At 44.8% G+C, this 21,565-nt stretch overlaps 1 protein-coding gene across 1 annotated transcript in view; it reads right to left on the bottom strand.

The window, feature by feature from the left end:
* The window catches only part of LOC309384592 (vomeronasal type-2 receptor 26-like), a gene marked incomplete at its 3' end in the record, with an annotated part of 326,225 nt that extends 316,427 nt beyond the window's left edge, over positions 1 to 9,798 (bottom strand). The window contains exon 1 of the mRNA XM_081938293.1: positions 9,725 to 9,798. The remainder of the gene's footprint in view (positions 1 to 9,724) is intronic.
* Positions 9,799 to 21,565: the final 11,767 nt, after the last annotated feature.

Here is a 21,565-nt window from a genome sequence, read left to right as displayed (position 1 = left end):
AGTTTGAGTTGGTTGTCATCCATCCAGACCCGTACGGCCTCCAAGCACCGGGACATCATTTCGACGGCCTCGTTGGGGTGGTTCGGGGTGGAGATGTACAGCTGAGTATCATCAGCGTACAGATGATATCCCACCCCGAAACCACGAATGATCTCGCCCAGTGGCTTCATATATGTGTTGAACAGGAGTGGCGAGAGAACCGACCCCTGTGGCACCCCACAAGTGAGGGGGCTCAGGGCCGATCTCTGCTCCCCTGCCAACACACATTGCGTCCGGCCGGAGAGGTAGGAGCCGAACCACTGTAAAACGGTGCCCCGAACCCCCAACCCCTCCAGCCGGTGCAAAAGGATACCATGGTCGATGGTATCAAAAGCCGCCGAGAGGTCTAATAGGACCAGGATAGAGGAACAACCCCTATCTCTGGCCCTCCAGAGATCATCAACCAACGCGACTAAGGCCGTCTCCGTGCTGTGCCCGGGTCGGAAGCCGGACTGGCGCGGGTCTAAATAATCATTTTCCTCCAGGTGTCGTGGAAACTGATAGGCCACCACACTCTCTACAACCTTCGCTAAAAAGGGAAGGTTGGAGACAGGACGATAATTGGCTAGCTCCATTGGGTCCAGGGAAGGCTTCTTGAGTAAGAGTCTCACCACCGCCTCTTTCAAGGCGGCCGGCAGAGACCCCTCGCCCAACGAAGCGTTCACTAGGCCCAGGAGCCAGTCGCTTGTAACCTCCCAGGATGCCAGTACAAACCAGGAGGGGCACGGGTCCAATAAAGATGTGGTAGGTCGCAGACGTCCACGTAACCTGTCCAAATCTTCGATGACAACCGAGTCAAACTCCTCCCAGAGTGGTCTCTCAAGACTCGCCTCGGACGTCTCCACTAGACCACTGAAAGGGACCCATTCCCTCCGGATTTGAGCGATTTAATCCTGCAGATATTTCCCAAATTCCTCTGCCCTGCCCTGTAAAGGGGCTTCCTGTGGCCTCTGAAACAGAAGGGAGCGGGTCACCCGGAACAGGGCGGCAGGGCGGTTCTCTGCGGATGCAATGAGAGCGGCACAATGTCAACGTTTGGCTGCTCTCAATGCCACAAGGTATGTCCTTAAGTGGGTTCGTACCTGTGCTCGGTCAAATTCGGAGCGGGAGGATCTCCAACGACTCTCTAGGCATCTCTTGTGGCGTTTCATCACCCTTAGCTCCTCGGTAAACCAAGGGGTCACGGTGGTTCGTTGCCGCAGGAGAGGCCACAAAGGCGCCACTCAGTCTAGGGCCCGGCAGTCGCATTATTCCATGCGGCTACCAGGTCCTCTACCCGGGGGCGGGTCAGGTCTACAGGAGGTGGCCCAAGCTCCATCAGGAACTTATCTGGTTCCATCAGGCGCTTAGGGCGGAACCATCTAATATCTTCCGGCTCTGCCTCCCCGCAGCGGGGGGTAGCACCAGGGAAATCAAGTCGGAGAAGTAAGTGATCTGACCATGACAGGGGGGTGATAGTTAAATCCCCTACTCCCAGATCACTCATCCACTGGCCAGAGACGAAAACGAGCTCCAGCGTGTGGCCTCCCTCGTGTGTAGGGCCCTGAATCAATTGAGTCAGGTCCATGGTTCTCATGGAAGCCATGAACTCCCGAATCCCCTCGGATGCTTCTCCCACCGACGGCAGGTTGAAATCCCCCATCACTAAAAGTTTGGGGGTCTCAACCGCCACCGATGCGATCAGCTTGAGGAGTTCAGGCAGGGCCGCTGATGTATAGCGAGGAGCCAGGTATACTATCAGCAGGCCCAACTGTCTCCCTGGGCCCCACCTCACGACAAGGGACTCACACCCGGATGTCTGTGGCACAGTGGACTCCCTCGGCTCTAAGTCTTCCCGGATAATCACTGCTACCCCACCGCCCCTTCCCTGGGCCCGAGGCTGGTGGAATGCTCGATAACCTGGTGGGCACATTTCCACGAGGGCCCAACCAGGTCTCAGTTATTCCTGCGAGGTCCGGCTCCCCCTCCAGAATTAGATCATTGATGAGGGGGGCCTTATTGACAATGGACCTCGCATTGCATAACAACAGCCTCAGGCCCTGGGTCTGTAGATCCTGACCACCTAGTGTGCGGGGGTTGGTACAAGCGACCTGGTGTGACCAACAACCATGGTCTCCCAACCGACTACGGGTTCTTAATCTGTCCTCGCACCTGCCCCTCCCCACGACCATTGGAATCAAAAAGCCCTATATTGGAATGATATCTTCCCTCTCCTCCCCTCTTCCACTCCCTCCCCTCTCGACCACACCTGGTGGCCTGGCTCTATCATCACTCCTGACCTGATCTACCCACCCTCCAACCCTGGAGCCCCTACAAATTCTTAAAAAACGATTAATTAAAAAACCCCTTAATTTACGCTTCCTCCACCTCTCTGGGTTAATAAACCCATCCTCAAGGTGGGCCCTCGAGAGGGCTGGAGGCCAAACCTGCGAGAGGGGGGACTCCCGCAGCCGCAATAAAACAGACCTCGTGTGCGTGAGAATCATATAAAATCATACAGTAAAATCATAGGGGCAAGGTTAATTACAGGTGCTGAAGATGGATCATGGTTTGTCATTGAATTGTCTTTACCCTGGGTGGAAAGGGTAAGTTGGTGGGCTAGTCGACTAGCTGGATTTCTCTAGGGATGGTATAGGAGTCGATAAAGCAAGATGTTAAAAGACAAAGCCATAGGCACGATGATAGGATAAATAGATGAAATTTGAAGTTATGGCAAGGGAGTCAGTACTCAATAAGGGTGGAAGGGAAAAAAGTCACGCCTTCAGCAAATGTCCACCTATCCCCCTGGTATCTCTCCTCCATGACCAGGCCCAGGAAAAAATGGACATTTGCCTCCTCGGGAGCCCTGCAGCTCATCTTCCCGGGGGTTATTGTTCTCACAACCGAGCCCGCCATGGTTTCCTGAGGCTTTCCAAGCCTCCTGCAATGGCAGCACTCTCCAGCCCCCCCGGACCTCGTTCTTCGTCTTACGGCTCCCCTGGAAAACCAGGGGGGGTCATGGCGACTAGAGGGTGTGGCGCTCAGCGTCTCCAACAGCCTCCCAGCCGCCGCCAATGCCAAACCCCCCCACCTGAGCTGTGCAGGGTAACCCTCACCTCCGACATTAGATTTCAGCCTTGCCATTCCAGTCTGCTTTGCTCTGGTGTGCTTTACTCAGCTCCCCCTCCACCAGCCGCTTCATTTTGCTCTCCTCTCCTCAACTCCAATCCACAAAACGAAGCGGTTCCCCGGATTTCCGACCGGCGCCCCGGCCAGCACGCCAACATGCCAGTCTCCACCATGACTCCGCATGCCTCTCCGCCTCTCCGCTCGCCTCTCCGCTCGGCGCCTTCTCGCCAGCCAGCCAGCCGACCACCCGATCACCCTGCCCGACCTGTCATAGCCAGGGCAGAGCCGGGGGGTGGTCGCCGACAAAACCCGACCCTCAGAATGAAGTCGAGGGTTGGCAGCACCTCTCTCAGCTGGGAGACCCCACCGCAATTCTGCGGAGCTCACACGACGGCCGCCATTCGCCTCGGAAGCTCCTCCTCCATGAGGTGCTGTGTACAGTTATGAGTGCACCTTATTGCAACCATATTACCATAGGTCATGGTAGCCATTCCACTTTACTTACAATGCTAGTTTTTGGTACCAGTCATCTAGATTTTGCAAGATTAGCAGCCTCTGAGTCCAATATATGAACCTGAAACTTCCATAGGCACAACAACAGACTCGGCATTTGGTCCAGAGCATCCAACCCTCTAAAGAATACAAATGACCAGCTATCTACAAGTAATATAATTCCTTCCATTCCCTAGTATTCTTTCAGAGCTGAAGAAGCTTCTTGGATGAAAAGCGAAACATCTTCAAAAGAAAAAAGCAAGAAAGTCCAGTTGCCTCCTGAAAAAAAAAAAGCACCTTTGGGATGATCAGTACTGCGGGCTTAATCAGTTGGTTGAGAAGGAGCAAAGAGAAATGTTAGGCAAATCTTGTTAGGCAAACCTTGTTAGGAAAGCTCAGGTTATAAAAGTCTCTGCTACAGAACACTCCTCACCAGAAGTCAAAAAGACTGTTGAGCATCTCCTTCCAAGAAACTGGAAGCTGAGAAAGAGGAAGCCATGACGAGGGTTGAACTTGATCTGGAGTTCAACTAATTGCTGAGAAAGGGCACATCCCAAGAAAGAGAAGGAGCACCAACACGAGTTAGGGCACTACCCAAACCTCAGAGGTATAAAAAGACCAATTTAAAAGAACTGTTAAAGAGATATTTCTAACTAACTTTGAAGTTGTCTGACAAGATGAGAGTATTCCAAAGCCCAGGATATGGCTCCTATTTGCCTTCTCTTGATATATTATTTAACACAAATATTAGCTAATCTAAGTGTTCTGAGGAAAAGGAGGACAAACACAAACATTAATTATTAATTCATTCATTTCATGTTTGAGATTATTTTGGATTTTTGTTTCATTAATTGCACACCCTTCATATTTTTATTTCATTTGGTTTCAAATAAGTCCAATTGCGAGGGAACATATGCAAAGGAAGTATACAAACCAATAATAATTGCAATAAGAAATGAAATGATATGAATCTAAGAAACAATTTCATTATCAGTTTCCTATTTTTATCACTAAGTGTTTCTTAGTGTTTAGATCTGGTCTCAGGAGGATAATATAGCACTTGGGGAAGAAGATGCAGCCCAGAAGCCCAGCACCAGAGGCCAAGATAGAGAAGACCTGCACAGCCACCATGTATTTCCCTTTGGTGCTCAGGTAGGTGGGCAGGAAGGAGATCCAGACACTGCAGAAGACCAGCATGCTGAAGGTGATCAGCTTGGCTTCATTGAAGGCCCCAGGGAGATTCCTGGCCAGGAAAGCCACAGTGAAACAAACAGCAGCTAGGAAACCCATGTAGCCAAGAACAACATAAAACATGGTGACAGAACCTTCATTGCATTGAAGGATGATCTCTCTAGGTTGGGAGTGCAGGTCAGAGTCAGGGAATGCGGGAAAAACTCCCAGCCATAGGGCACAAATGAAAAACTGAACACCAGAACAAGAAAGGATGATGGAATTGGCCAAGCTCTTCCCCAACCATCTTTTCATTCGGTTTCCTGGTTTTGTTGCCAGGAAAGCCAATACCACTGTGATCGTTTTTGTTAACAAAGAAGACACAGCTACTGAGAAGACAATGCTGAACACTGTTTGTCGGAGAAGACAAGTGGCTTTTCTTGGTTGTCCAATGAAGAGAAATGGAGACAAGAAGCAAAGCAGGAGGGAGACCAGGAGGATGTAGGAGAGGTCCCGGTTGTTGGCTTTGACAATGGGTGTTTCTCGGTATTTAATGAATGCAATTAAAACAAGGCCAGTGGTTAGGAACAAGACTAGGGCAAAAGAAACCAATATAATGACCAGATGTTCCGCATAGGCCAGGAAGGTTATTCGTTTAGAGATACATCGGAGTCGGTTCTCAGTTGAATATTGATCATCTGGGCAGTTGGTACATTTTTCAGTATCTGGGATAACAGAAAATAATGTTTACTTTTTCCTCTCAAATTTCAAGAAAACCTTGAACCCCTGTTCACTCTCTATATTCACCCTCATCAGTGAGGGAAACTTTCTGGTTCTTCTACTGAGGGACTGGTTACCTCAGTATAGAACATAGGAAAATAAATAAAATCCCATCTCCCTGAAGTTGGTTGATGAATCAGGCCAGGTCACAAATGGACCTCACACAGAAATGTGTTTGCCAACCCCCAGGCCCTCTGAAACCAATGATTCAGTAAGGGAAATTTAGCAAATGCAGATCTGACCATAGAAGGCATGACTGAAAAATAGCAAGAAGAACCTGAATTGTCAGGAATTGACATTTTGGGAGAGGGGCAGGAATCTTCACACAGCCCCTTGAAGGATGCAGGTAAGTGGAGTGTGTGCATGGAGGCTCAGGGAGGGTGAGAAACAGGACTATTGGAAATCCAGGAAGGCCAGAAATGGGCCCATTTCCAGCCTCCAGAGGGCCTCTGGAGCCTGGGGAGGCCGTTTTCGCCTTCCCAGAGGCTCAAGAGAAGCCTCCAGATCCCAGGGAGGGCAAAAATGCCTCCTCCCATGGTGCAGGATGCTGACTAGGCCATGCCCACCATTGGCACACCCACTCAGCAACTGGGCAGAAAACCCCTTGCTAAAATTTTTGAAGCCCGCCGCTGGAGAGGGGTACAGTTGATGGAGGTTCTGCAATGTTTGGCAACCTCTCTGGCTGAACATTCGCATGTCTAAAACAGTCAAAAAGTGTCATAACACAAAAGATTGTTCTTGGCTGCCAAATGGCCAGCTTCACGGCCTCCCTACTTCAAAACAAATAAATCGAACTAAGCAAGTAAGGAATTCCTTCATAATAGGAATAATCATTACATAGAAGATAACCGAAACTTTCACACAAAAGCCACAATTGGAACGGTCTGGATCATTTCGGCTGTATGGGATTTACTTTGTATGTAAAGGGAGAAAGTGGCAAGAAGGTGACAAGCAACAGGGAGAAAGCAGAACTATTTAACTCATGTTTTGCATCTGTCTTTACACAAAAGGATAAAACAGTCCAACCTATCAAAAAGAGCACCACAAAATTCAGATTAGGGATGGAACAGGGGGACAGTACACAATATATGATGGGGGGAGGGGCCATGGCTCTGCCAGAAGACAGGGGGGAGGAAGCAATAGTGAAAAGACTCAGGTCACAAAAATGAGTTTGAAACATTATTGCAATTGTTGTTATAATGTAATTGTTGGAAGTGACATAAAAGATGATTGAACATATTGTTGATATAATGCAAAACAAAAAGCTGCCAAGGTTTATTTCTTAATTTTTGATTCTTTTTTTTCTGTAAAAGTTGTGAGATTCGGGGGGATTTCTACCCTTCGCACGATGTAGCTGTCAAAATTTTCTTGTACCTATTTACCTTTTCCTATAAATATTTGTAAAAACCAATAAAATTCTTCAAAAAAAAAAATCAGATTAGGAACACAAGTTGAAATAGGGAAGAAAATGGTAAGTGAGCACCTGTCTACCCTAGACGAGTTCAAATCACCAGGACCGGATGGATTACACCCCAGGGTTCTGAAGGAACCGGCAGATGAGATATCAGAACCACTGAACTATATCTTTCAGAGATCCTGGAGCACCGGGGAACTACCAGAGGACTAGAAAAGAGCTGATGTGGTTCCCATCTTCAAAAAAAGGGGGAAAAAAGATCCAGGAAACTACAGACCTATCAGCCTGACCTCAATGCCAGGAAAGATTCTGGAAAAGATAATCAAGCAACGAATTAGCAAACACATAGAAACAAACAAAGTAATAGCCAAAAGCCAACATGGGTTTGTCAAAAACAGATCATGCCAGACTAATCTCATTGCATTCTTTGACAAAGTGACAAAATTAGTGGCCAGAGGAATGCTGTTGATATAGTTTACTTGGACTTCAGTAAGGCATTTGATAAGGTAGACCATAACCTACTACTAGAGGGACTTCTCCGGGTGCCGTCCGCTAAACAGTGTCGGGGGGCGACACCCAGGAGCAGAGCCTTCTCTGTGATGGGCCCAGCCCTGTGGAATGACCTCCCCCGTGACATCAGGATTACTTCCGATCTCCGCTCCTTCCGTGTACAGCTGAAGACCCACCTCTTTCAACTATCTGGCCTGGCTCAACCGTAAATTTTTTCTTACTCCTCCTGACAGTTCTTTTAAATTTTAAATTTTAAATGGTGTTTTTACAATTGGGGCATTTTAATGGTGATTTTTAATTGTCTATGTGATGTAATTTGTTACCTCCTCCATGCATGTATGTCTTTGTATATATGTGTGTTTATGTGTTTGTACATGTGTTTTATGTTTTATATGCTCTATTGTACGCCGCCCCGAGTCCTGTTTGGAAAGGGAGCGGCTAATAAATTTAAATTTATTATTATTATTATTATAAAGTAGAAGAATGTGGGTTGGACAGCATCACCACCAGATGGCGAACCACACTCAACATGTAGTCCTCTACATGGAGGGAGGTATGCAGTGGAGTATCCCAAGGCTCTGTTTTGGGCCCAGTACTCTTCAACATCTACATCAATGATTTGGATGAGGGAATAAATGGGGAACTCATCAAATTTGCAGATGACACCAAGCTGGCAGGAATAGCCAACACTCCAGAAGATAGCTAAAGATCCAGAATGATCTTGACAAACTTGAACATTGGGCACTATCTAATAAAATGAAATTCAATGGTGAAAAGAGTAAGGTTCTACATTTAGGCAACAAAAACGAAATGCACAGGTACAGTGTAGGTGGTACCTTGCTCAACAGTAGTAATTGTGAAAGGGATCTTGGAGTCCTAGTGGACAACCATTTAAATATGAGCCAGCCTTGTGCAGCAGCTGCCAAAAAAGGCAACACAGTTCTAGGCTGCATCAAAAGAGGGATAGAATCAAGATCATGTGAAGTGTTAATACCACTTTATAATGCCTTGATAAGTCCACACTTGGAATACTGCATTCAGTTTTTGTTGCCACGATGTAAAGAAGATGTGGAGACTCTAGAAAGAGGGTAGAGAAGAGCAACGAAGATGATTAGGGGACTGGAGACTAAAACATATGAAGAACGGTTGCAGGAACTGGGTATGTCTAGTTTAATGAAAATAAGAACCAGGGGAGAGATGATAGCAGTGTTCCGTATCTCAGAGGCTTCCACAAAGAAGAGGGACTCAAACTATTCTCCAAGGCACCTGAGGGTAGAACAAGAAGCAATGGGTGGAAACTAATCAAGGAGAGAAACAACTTAGAACTGAGGAGACATTTCCTGACAGGGAGAACAATTAATCAGTGGAACAGCTTGCCTCCAGAAGTTGTGAATGCCCCAACACTGGAACTCTTTAAGAAGATGTTGGATAGCTATTTGTCTGAAATGGTATTGGGTTTCCTGCCTAGGCAGGGGTTGGACTAGAAGACCTCCAAAGTCCCTTCCAGCTCTGCTATTGTATTGTATTGTACAGTATACGTCATGGATTTTCCCATCCATCAGTGGCAGGGTTGTCAAACTGGAGGCCTATAGGCCGGATGCATCACCTGCAGATCACACCCACCCCAGCTCCACAAAGGCAAAAAACGTTGCGACAGGTTATGATACGTCACATGACATAATCAAGTCTGACACGCGTGATCTATGGCTATTTTTCCTTTTTGATCCAGATGGGCAGAAATGCCAAATATGGTGAATTTTGATCTATTTACTATTCTACTATAGACTTTATGTACAAAATGTTTCCATTGTTCCTATTCCAAGGGAGATTTGTCCGTGAAAGGCTAGACACAATTCCCAGAGGAAAGGAAGACCCGCCCCAAACAGAAGATTGAAACAATCTTGTCTCTCGACATTGACACCATTGATCGCTCGATCAGGGCTGTTTCCAGAGTCTTAAATGCTGCGTATTTGTGAAAATAAACAAATAATCAGTTGAGAGTCATAAAAGACAGAATGACTCCCAACTGATGTTTGTTTATTTTCACAAATAGGCAACAGTTAAGAACCTGGCCACAGTCCAGAGGGAACAATAAATTGTGTCGCTGTCGAGAGACAAGATTGTTTCAATCTTCCCTTATTCACTTTTATGAAAATTGTCGTTGATTAATCCACTTCCTCAAGGCCTTCCCTTTTCTTTGGTGACCCTCACCTTCCTGAGTGGAGATGGTCCCCTCCGGACAAGGAACACAGTCGTAGCAGCAAAATGGTTCTCCTTCTCGCTTCTGCTTGACAAATCCAGGATGGCATTTTTCCACACATTGGGACTGAGGAAAAGGCTAAGTAGAAAAACAAGGAATGCCAAAGAAAATACATTAGCATTAACCATCCTGACATGCTGGCATACTCTTGAAATAAAAGTGACTGCTGAGTTTCTAGAACTATAATGAAATGAGGTGAAGTCATGAGGACATGTCCTTCAGAAAGTGTAAGTCAGGAATCTTTTGCTGCAGAACATATGAGTTGTGTGAGGGAATTTCTAAGGCCCAGCTAGGTATCCAAGACAAGAACAACTACAATTAGGTAACAGCAACTGGCTTGGAAGAACAAATTTGTAGACACAAATAGCTAACAATCAAGATAAATAATTGCATTCAAAGGGTTTTTAAATGATGTGCCTTCTTAGAAGCCATAGTCCAAATCTAAGCAACATTTCCTTTTAATTTGTCCCTCGTTTTTTCAGATATCAGGAAAGGCTTTTCTTTGAGTCAAAATCATGTTTCAGTGTTTCAGTTTTCTGGGTCAGGATGTTATAATTCAGCAATCGAGTCATTTTGACTCCATGTCAAAAAAATAATAATCTTGGACCCCCTTCATAAGAGCAGAAGGCCAATTACATTATCCCAGTAGGATGAAAGATTGGAATAAATAACTCTAGTCATGTCTGGGTTTCTTTGAAACGTCTTGCCCTTCCCTTCTTTCGGACACTGGTCCTAACCAGGATAAGGTGATTCTGATTTCCAAAGCTTATTCCCAAGTGGAACCAAAAGGACCTCTCTCCACTCTTGATTCAACTTTGTCAACCAATTTGCCTTCTTGTTTGCTATTTGAAGACAAGGAAGAAGTGGATCACAATCCATAGCACTTGAGGGATTGGCCCTCTCTTACCATTTTCACGCAGCTTCTCCGTTTCAGCACTGAGCCAGGGTACTCAGGCTGATTAAATGGGTCAGAACCTTTTGGAAAATAGAAAAAAACACACCAATATTTCTCCTACCCCATTGTGCAACTTTAGCCATGACATATAATCTTCATTGATAATAACTCTCTGCTTTTCAACAATCACCAGTTTTTTCCCCCGGTAGTTGTTTTTGTCGCTCAAAAGTCGCTCAAATCCGGATGGGATGGGCCCCTTTCAGTGGTCCAGTAGAGACGCCCGTGGCGAGTCTTGAGGGACCGCTTTGGGAGGAGTTTGACTCGGTTGCCATCGAGGATTTGGACAGGTTGCGTGGACGTCTGCGACCCACCACATGTTTATTGGACCCGTGTCCCTCCTGGCTTGTACTGGCATCCTGGGAGGTTACGCGCGACTGGCTCCTGGGCCTAGTGAACGCCTCGTTGGGTGAGGGGTCTCTACCGGCCGCCTTGAAAGAGGCGGTGGTGAGGCCCCTGCTCAAGAAGCCTTCCCTGGACCCAACGGACCTAGTCAATTATCGTCCAGTCTCAAACCTTCCTTTCTTAGCGAAGGTTGTAGAGAGTGTGGTGGTACAGCAGTTCCCACGTCACCTGGAGGAAAATGATTATCTGGACCCGCGCCAGTCCGGCTTCCGTCCCGGGCACAGCACGGAGACGGCCTTGGTCGCATTGGTGGATGATCTCTGGAGGGCCAGAGATAGGGGTTGTTCCTCTATCCTGTTCCTATTAGATCTCTCGGCGGCGTTCGATACCATCGACCATGGTATCTTGTTGCACCGGCTAGAGGGGTTGGGAGTCAGGGGCACCGTTCTACGGTGGTTTGGCTCCTTCCTCTCTGACCGGACGCAACGTGTGTTGGCAGGGGAGCAGAGTTCGACCCGGAGGTCACTCACATGTGGAGTGCCACAGGGATCGGTGCTCTCGCCTCTCCTGTTCAACACATACATGAAACCGCTGGGCGAGATCATCCGTGGTTTTGGGGTGGGATATCATCTGTATGCTGATGATACTCAGCTATACATTTCCACCCCGAACCACCCCAATGAGGCCGTCGAAATGATGTCCCGGTGTTTGGAGGCCGTACGGGTCTGGATGGATGGCAACCGACTAAAACTCAACCCTTCCAAGACGGAGTGGCTGTGGCTTCCGGCCCCCCGGTTCAACCAGGTGCTTCCATCTCTGGCCATTGGGGGCGTGCAACTAGCCCCCATGGAACAGGTGCGCAATTTGGGCGTCCTCCTAGATGCCCGGCTGTCCATGGATGACCATGTAACAGCCGTGGCAAGGGGGGCGTTCCATCAGGTCCGCCTGATGCGCCAATTGCGCCCCTTATTGGACCGGGATGCCCTACGCACAGTCACCCATGCGCTAGTGACGTCTCGCCTGGACTACTGCAATGCTCTCTACATGGGGCTTCCCTTGAGATGCACTCGGAGACTACAGTTGGTCCAGAACGCGGCCGCGCGGGTGATTATGGGGAGGACTAGATACTCCCCTGTAACACCTCTCCTGCGCGAGCTGCACTGGCTTCCTGTGGTCTACCGAGTGCGTTTCAAGGTTTTGATTATGATCTTTAAAGCGCTTCATGGCTCAGGACCTAGTTACATGCAGGATCGCATCCTGCCCCACACATCCCTACGACCAATTCGCTCACACAGAGAGGGACTTCTCCGGGTGCCGTCCTCCAAACAGTGTCGGGGGGCGACACCCAGGAGCAGAGCCTTCTCTGTGATGGGCCCAGCCCTGTGGAATGACCTCCCCCGTGACATCAGGATTATTTCCGATCTCCGCTCCTTCCGTGTACAGTTGAAGACCCACCTTTTCCAACTATCTGGCCTGGCTCAACCGTAATTTTTTTTTCCGTTTTTTCCCGACTGTCTTTTAAATTTTAAATTTTATTGTATATTGGGTTTTATTATGGGGGTATGCAAATGGTTTTAATTGTCTAAATGTTGTAATTTATTACCTCCTCCGTACGTGTATGTCTTTGTATATATGTATGTTTATGTGTTTGTACACATGTGTTATGTTTTATATGTTTCTAGTGTACGCCGCCCCGAGTCCTGCTTGGAAAGGGAGCGGCTAATAAATTCAATATTATTATTATTATTATTATTATTATGGACCTTTTGGCTGGGCTGCCTGCACGGCTTATCCCTGAACCTGGCCAAGCACCAGCAGTGCTTCCTGGCCCTGCAGCACATGCTGCACCTGGAGCGCTTCAGCTGCTGAGCGCAGGAGGAAGACATCCGAGTGCGGCTTCTCAGAGCAGCATGCTGCCCTGATCTCATGCTCTACGGCGCAAAAAAAAAAAAGACAGCAAAGAGCTTCTGCCCCCCCCATCCCGCCAAAACTTTTTGCCACTGTTTCACTGAGGGTGGCTTGGTAGGGCAGGTCATGTGACCGAGTGTGCATGAGTGACGTCAAGCTGGCCATGCCCACTCAGTCACATGCCTCCCCATCAAGCCATGCCCACCGAAGCAGTAGTAAAAAATATTTGAAACCTTCCCTGGCTTTAGCAATTAGATTGGCCAAACTCGTTGTAGTCCTGTTAACACAAGTAGCTTGATACGGTTCCCCTCCTTCTCCTTCTTATTTCTTCTCCACAGGAACGAAGAATAATGGATCCTTGTCAGGACATCTTACCTGCCACGGCTGCAGCCTTGAAGCCCCCAAATGCCATTTCCTCCCCTTCCTTCTCCTCCTGGATAAGGAGGAATATGCAGCATTCAAGGCATGGGCCAGAGTCACAATGGAACTGTAATAATGGTGGCTATTCCACACGAATTCCTTCTTCTGTTGGATCTCCAGTGGTGAATTCTCAGTGCATCTTTTCCGGCCTTTGGCAGACAATGCATGCTTTGAAAAAGAGCAGAGAAATGACGGACGCCCTAAGGGCGGTTCCACAAAGAAACTGGGTTTAAAGGGATCCTTTATTTTCCCCTCTTCTTTCTCAAAATTAACAATCCAGATACTATTCACATATCTGAGAGCTGTATGGCCATTCAATGGATATACTGAAGGAAGTGTTGTGATCCAGACTTTCCTTTCAATGGGTCCGGGCAAATGTCTAAGTATACTATGAAAAGGAAGAATTCTTTCCAAAGCAGCGCCATGTTCTATGTAATGAATATAGACATTGACTTGTCTCCACTTAGAGAGGGCATCGCCTTGGAGTGCTGTAACTTGAGTTGTTGAGAATTGTTGTGATATAACAACACAAATGCCATTCCTGTCAAGCAAAGGAGCAAAAGTCCTCATGAAATCATCTCCATTTTCTGTGTCTGGAGCAAAGAGACCAACCAGGGTCCATCTGAAATGAAGGAGCACTTGGACAATTCCTGGGTAGAGGACTCCTTTTATGGGGAAGAAACTGTGAGAAAAGGGCAATTGACTTTTATCCTGCAGAAAATCTGAAAGGAATTCAAAATTGATCTGAAAAAACAATGAAGAATGCTGTGTAATATTTGGGGTCAGATCAATTCCCAAAAATTAGCTTTAAAGAAATACAATATCATGAATTTATTAGAATAGTTTATTCTTGATTAGCCATTACCCCATATGAAAATAAAGAATAAAAATACGTAACATTAACAAGACTGTACGTATAAAATAAGATTACAAAAGAAAATAACTGAAAAGAACAAGGAATCATTTCTCTATCATCCCTACATCTCCAATCCACATATCCATTTGTGCAATGAAATATTTTGTTCAAATAAAGATCCATATTGAATGCATTTTTTCAATATCAACCAAACAGGAAATATTTATATTATTATTAGGTTCTAAATGATCTAATCTGCAGTCCAAGGTACTGATATCTTTCTTATATAATTTATATTCAGATTATAGATGTGTTTTGTAGATTTAAGGGACTCAGCAAATAGAAGAGTGTTCATTACAAGGCTTTGGTTAAATCTTTCATATTTAACCTTTGTATCCAGTGCTCACATCCTGGTTGAGTAAATACCACCTTAAGATATCCAGGCATTTCTGCATCAAGATACTTGCCAATTTGTATGTACATTTACAGAGGACCATTCATTTCAATGTGCCATCCTTATTGAGCATATTTGTATCTTCCTCTTCTCCAATATCTGATTTCTTTGGGCAGCAAAGTTTTTAGCTTCTTTTCCAGCTGCACAAGAAACAGGAAGACCACACCTCCTAATATAATTTCTCAGCTGTACAATTCAAGGTGTCTTTCATTGAAATTGTCTCTTCTTTCATTGTCTCTCTTAAAACACAGATTTTGGGGAGTCTGTCAGTTTCCATAGATTTAATGGAACACCAAAAATTGGGCACTGGGCCTAAAACAGAATCGTAGTTACCTCACTGCATGCTTCTCTCCATGTAGATGTAGTTTCATTGAGGACTAGATGCTAAGTGTTCTTGGTTAGGTAAGACACTGTCTAAAGCTTGATTGTCCTTTAGCAAGGAATTATTTGTTCATCTACCCACTCTCAACTCCACCTCAAGAGGATCTGATCAAATATTTTAGCCACAATGTCTATTAGTCCAATAGGTCAATAAATTACGTTTCATTCTGTTTTTTAGATAGATAGATAGATAGATGATAGATAGATAGATAGATAGATAGATAGATAGATAGATAGATAGATAGATAGATAGATAGATAGATGATGGATGGACGTACGGACGTATGGACAGACAGACAGAGAGAGAGAGATTGGCAGGTTCATGTGTAAATGAACCTGCCAATAGAGGACAGAAGAATTAGGGAAATTTTTTGAATAGTTCAGAAAGTCCTTCACAGGAGCTTTATTGCTTTTCAAACCATTTATAATGAATGTTGTCATAGATAGCTTTAGGGTGAAAAAAAATTAACATGTTGGCTAATCTGCTGGTAAATTTTACAAATAAAGTGGTTGATTAATGAAAGTGATTCCTGTGAATTCATAAGACATGTGATTTTAATCAGCTACAGGTAAAATAATCCATTTGGATTATAATATTTTTGCTAAGATTATGTACAAAAGTTGATGTCCCATCTCTGCCCCACCTTCCTTTTGGACAGAAGACCCTTCAATTCAACACAGAGCCTCTCCTCTCATTTCCAAATGTGCAGCAGAAAAAACATAATCAATGATGATAATGTCATGAGAGGATATCACTGCTTTGATCCTTACCTCCTAATCACTTTGGATCCCAATCCCTAACCTTGATGCATATAATGCCCATGATGAAAAGCAGTTCTTCAGTTCCAAAGCGATGTATCACATACTGACCCACCACTCCGTTAAGTTTACCTATAGGAAAGTAGACATACAAACCTGAGGGACTTTGTAAATGTCTCCCAATGTTGACATCTGGATGGAGATGTCATAAGTAGCTGAATCAACAAGAGCCAAAATGTTGTCCTTCCTTCCACAGCTGTAGTTGGGAACATTGGCTTCTCCTGTAGAGAGCATGTCCATCAAGGCATCTGAAGTCAAAAGTGTGTTTACATAGTTGTCATGGATGCTGTAGCCAAGGCTGAGATTATGCAGAAGCCGAGGAGTCTTGTTGACCTCTTGAATATTAAAAATGTTGCGTAGTAGTCTATATTTATCATAAGGTAAACTAACACAAAAATGTTCATGTTATCATCATCATCATTAAGAGAAAAAGCAAAATATTATTTTCATTTTATTGCTCTTTGTCTCCACAAGCCTTCTCAGTCTTAAGCCAATGCCGATCCAAAAGTTACCCATCAGCATTTCTTTTAATGAGTGTTGGGGAGAGGAGATGGAGATAGCTTTCCACTAAAGTTCAGAAGCACAAATCAAATTATTTGTAGCAGAACTCATTTTCAACTGACAAGTAACCAGGATTCAAAATTATTCAATCATTAAAATAGAAACTATCATAATGGAAAGAGGTTTTTTCAAATGTGACCCTGAAGAGCAATTCTAAAATATGATCATTCTCTCTTCCTAGAAGGATCAAGCATTGAATATGAATGAGAGGTTGTAAAAATATGGACATGAGCTAGTCAGAGGCAAGTACAATCTATTCAATAACTACTTTAAACCAAAGTTGGGACTGGAGTATAGCTAAGGAATAGAGCAGGAAAGTTATGGTATCTGGACTTTCTTCAGGGTGTTTATTTATCTCTCCCATCTTGGATTCAAGATTTTTTCTACAAAATGACAGCAATCAAAACAATTCAAGAAATAAGATAAGTCCTACCATACAGGTATCAGTGAAATAAGAGAAAAGAAGAGAACTGCAAGTGGAGGGAATGAAACTCCATCACAGTGAAAGACTTACAACTCAAATTGACAATGAGGTTCCACGTTGAAAGACAACATTGTTGTACGCAATATTTTTGTTCCAGTGTTGATCATACTAATGATATGGTCTCCTGGACTGTAATAGCTCCATGGCTTTTTTTCATCCTGCTGCTTGAAATTCAGTGGGCACTTCATTCTAAGCTTTCCAGAGATAGGCTGGGACACCAGCAGCAACAGAACCACAAGTAGAAGGTCCATACTTCATTGGTCTGAATCATTCCCCTCCTGTTTCTAAGAAAGAACAGTAAGAGTTAGATGAATTGAAAGTAGCTTCATAATGTAGAAATTCTAGACTTTGTGGATTCAGACAGAGATGAACCAAACTTCACCTGGAAAGGAGAGAAAATACATTCAAAGACACAGTCCATACCTGTACCTTAACCAGTGATGCATTGTGTGTGAGGCTGAGGCATTTATCCTTTCCTAATGCAAGATCCCTTCCATGTTGTTTCAGTCTGATGTTTACCTCAAAGACAGTCCCTGGAGAAGTAGCAGAAGAGGTCCCAGAGACCAGAATTTTGAAAATTACAGTGAGAAGTAACTTCTCCTCTGTGGACCCTAGATTTTTTCTGGACTCCATTTTCAAAGGAGTAGCTGGAGAAGAAGACCTTAGAGAAAAATCACACCCTTGGGGGCATATCTATATTGTTGTGTAGTGATTGTGGTCCTTTCCTGTCAGGTCTTATCCAGAAAGTGATGCTGGATGAAGATAGTTCAACATCCATGGAATTGACTTCTGCTGTCCTTCAATGTGATAACTTTTCTTGTGGAAGATCATGCCGAGTGATGTAATTTGTTGTCATTCTGTGTTGGGGGCACTCAACTCAAGTGCTGCCTGTCTTCCAAAAGCAAGGAAGTAATCAATATATCCTTAAACCCTTTCTAATAGTAAAAGATGGGCCTGTTTGTGATTTTCTTTTCTATTAGGTCTCCATATATGAATCATAATTGGAGTTTATTTTAAAATTACTTGTGAACTAAGTGAAATTTTATTCCCTAACTTTCCTAGAAATATCAATTTTTGGATGAGACTTGACTAAGAAATGTTATATTCTGAAGTCGGTTATTTTATTAAATAAACCGAGTCCTGACTACAGTTGTTATGGTGACAATTCCCACAGCATAATCCACATGATTATGATTCCCCAACCAAACAGAGGAAGTAGGAGATTATGAGACATGATTTCTTGCCACACCCTCCGAGAAACTGGTTTAGGGATTCCTTCTGGATCTCCTTCTTCTTTTTTTTTTATTAGATGTAGTTGGTGGACTCATCTGTGAGATTTTTTGAGAATTCTCCCCTTCCCCCAAAGATTACCAAGTGCTTGGGAGGTGTGGTTGTGTCTCCCTTGGTTCCCGATGTCTCTGGGTCCATTTTTGTCTTGGAATAAAATTCATTATCTGGAAGGGATGAAAATTGATTTGTTCCCCTTGGCCAATAAGAATTAACTGGGGGTTTGAGGGGGAGAGGAAACTGACAGGATAGGTAGAACCATCCTGACTCTGACAGGTAGGATGTGGGTCGCACTTTATGACATCTGATCTGCTACTCAAAGGTCACCCCACTGTATGGCCCTTGGCTTCTACTCTCAGTGTCTGACTATCAGATGTTTAGTGGCTCTGGATTCCAGCTGTTGCATTTGAATGCCAGGTTGATGCCTAACAAGATTGCTTTCATTGGAGCTGTTGATCCAGGTAAGACCTCAGTCCCGAATGGGCAGGTGGATGGATCACACCTCTATCCTTTGCTAATGCTGGGGTGAACTTTTGGTTTACAGAGAAGCTACAGAAGATGAAGCAGCTGAAAGGTGTCTGGAAAATATTGGAGAAAAAGAAATATGACCATACATGTGTCAGAGCCCATATTGTGGATTTCCTCATAGTTATAAGGGTAATGAAACGGCAATATTTTCCCACACTCATTGGGTCCACTGATAGTCATGCAGCAGCCATATTTAGAGGGACCTGGTCCTTATTGGTTAGGGAGAGCAGCTTGTAACAACTGTTGGGCATGTTGGAAGATTATTCAGCCTCTGTGGATAATAAAATTGCTCAGACTTGCTCTGAACTGGGCAGGAAAGGTCAAGATACCTCAAAACATCTAGTGGTGTGACCTGGAAGGAGTTTGAATTGGTGTCTCCTAAGGAAATGGACATGGTTCCCTGTGAGGTACAGAAGTCCACCACAGTGCTGCTTTTTGAAGGGTTTGACTCCTCATCTAAGACATTGAGGAGATGAGTGATGACCTTCCCTGGATTGTGTGGATCACTTTGTTGTCACTTTGAATGGACACTAATGAGCATACATTAAAATGAAATTTCATTACATACAGCTCTCAAAAGGTCACCACCTCCAATAGACACTACATAAACATGACAAAATAAATACATGAAATATTATGCATGCATCAACATATATTATATGACACAGAGAAACAAAACAGTCTAGTTCGGATGTATATATGTATCCATCCAAAGTACCTGAGGGTAGGAAAAGAAACAGTGGGTGGAAACTAATCAAGGAGAGAAGCAACCTAGAACTGAGGAGAAATTTCCTGACAGTTAGAACAATTTGTGGAACAACTTGTCTCCAGAATTTATGGGTGCTCCAACACTGGAAGTTTTTAAGAAGATGTTGGATAACTATTTGTCTGAAGTGGTGTAGGGGTTCCTGCCTAAGCAGGGGGTTGGACTAGAAGACCTCCAAGGTCCCTTCCAACTCTGTTATTCTATATTCTATCTGCCCAGTAACCAAGGTTCAAAATAATTGAATTATTAAACTGGAACCACCATAGAAGGAAGAGGATGTTTCAAAAGTGACCCAGAAACCAATTCTAAAAATAAGTCATCCTGTATTTCTATAAGGATTGGGAACTAAATATCAATGAGTAGTTGTATTTGAAATGACCTCCAAGGTCCCTTCCAATTCTATTATTCTATGATGAATTCTAAGAGTTGTGCTGTCAACATGGAGTGTAACCAAACCCCACAGCTCTGGTTGACCATCCCCAGCAGTCTCTGGAGACAAAATGTCATGATGAAGGATAGCAGAGGTCAATTTCTAGATGTTGAACTCTTTTCCTTCAGCATCACTTTCTGGATATCTTCTGACAGGAAGGACAAAAACACTTCCTGGGATGTATTTGTGATTTTTCACTTGCATGAACTACAGGATCCCAAGAAGAGATGTTGCTTCTCATCATAATTATCACTATTCTGGTGATAATGGAGATCTATTCTGTGAGTGCCTTTGTTGCTATGATCGCCCAGTGCCTTAATCACTACACCAAACTGGTCTGGTTCATATCCATAGAATCCCCTTAGCCAATTCACCAGTGGCTGCACTCACATATGTATCTTTTAACTATGGTTTGTTTTCTGAAGTCAAATCTGTTGGCTGATGGGTCAGTGAAAGACTGGAACCCTGAAGTACATTGGTTTAGTGGACAGAAGCTGAACAATATTTTGTAACTGAAATAACCAGGGACATTTTTCTTCCTCCAAGGATGCCATTCACACAACAGACTTCACTAGATCAGGGAAAATTCTCATCACCAAACTGAGACAAGAAGCAGGGTTAAGTCCAGCCTCCTGAAAGACCATTACAAACCACAAATGACAACAGCCACCATTCCTCCTCTCCCCTGGGGGGAAAGAAACTACATATTGGCAAAGGCACATATCTGACCGAAAAGGGGGATTCCTCCCATCTCAGGAGGCCCAAACCCTGAGAGTAGAAGTTGAAGGCCATACAGTGGGAAAACTTTTTCACTTCCTCTGTTCCTCACTTCAGGATGGACCTGCCTATCCACTCAGCTCTCTCCTCTTACTCAAACCCCCAGTTCTCCATTCAAAGCCAAGCTGTACATATCAAATGACAGTTCGTTTCCATTTGTTCTCCAGGTAAGAAACGTAAAGTCAGCAATAAATCACCCAGATAAACCAGAAACTCAGGACTCCAAACTGCCCCTCAAAGCACTTGTGTGTGTGGAGAGAGGTGTCACACAAAGCCTGAGAGATGGGGATCTCGGGACGACCTCCGGTCCCCGAAGGTGACGGATGTATGCGTCCGCTGCTCGTCTTCTCGGTGGACTCCTTTTAGGAGCACAGGGGGCCTTGGAGGGGCTCCCTGCCACAGGGCGGCTTGTTGGGACCCCCTGGATCGGCGTCAGCCACAGGGGGGTCTCCAACTTCGCCCCAGGAGCTGGGGAGTGTGGGGGGTGCGTGGCAGCGCTGTCATGTCACTGCACGCCTTTGCAGAGTGGAGCCTGGAAGGAAATAATCGATTGGATGTTACAGCTGAAATGCGGTGAGGTGGGAAGTTTTCCCTCAATCTCTTTTTAAGCTACTCAATTTATGAACAGCAGCCTCTTTAAATCCTGGTTTCAATCTTTTGAAGGGTTAAGATTGGGGGGGTTGCACCCCCCCTCAGAAAAGCGGCATTCGGAATATCTATCTCTCTTGGAGGAGAGAGAGAGAGTTAAAAGTTACTCTCACTTCCTCTAAGCAATGGGAGAACGACTTTTTGCTACAATTGCAAGAGATGACTGCTGAGTTGAT

The sequence above is a fragment of the Natrix helvetica genome (genome assembly GCF_964273705.1).
Source record: "Natrix helvetica genome assembly, chromosome: 1".
Lineage (NCBI taxonomy): Eukaryota > Metazoa > Chordata > Lepidosauria > Squamata > Natricidae > Natrix > Natrix helvetica.
This window is presented reverse-complemented; position numbering and strand designations above follow the sequence as displayed.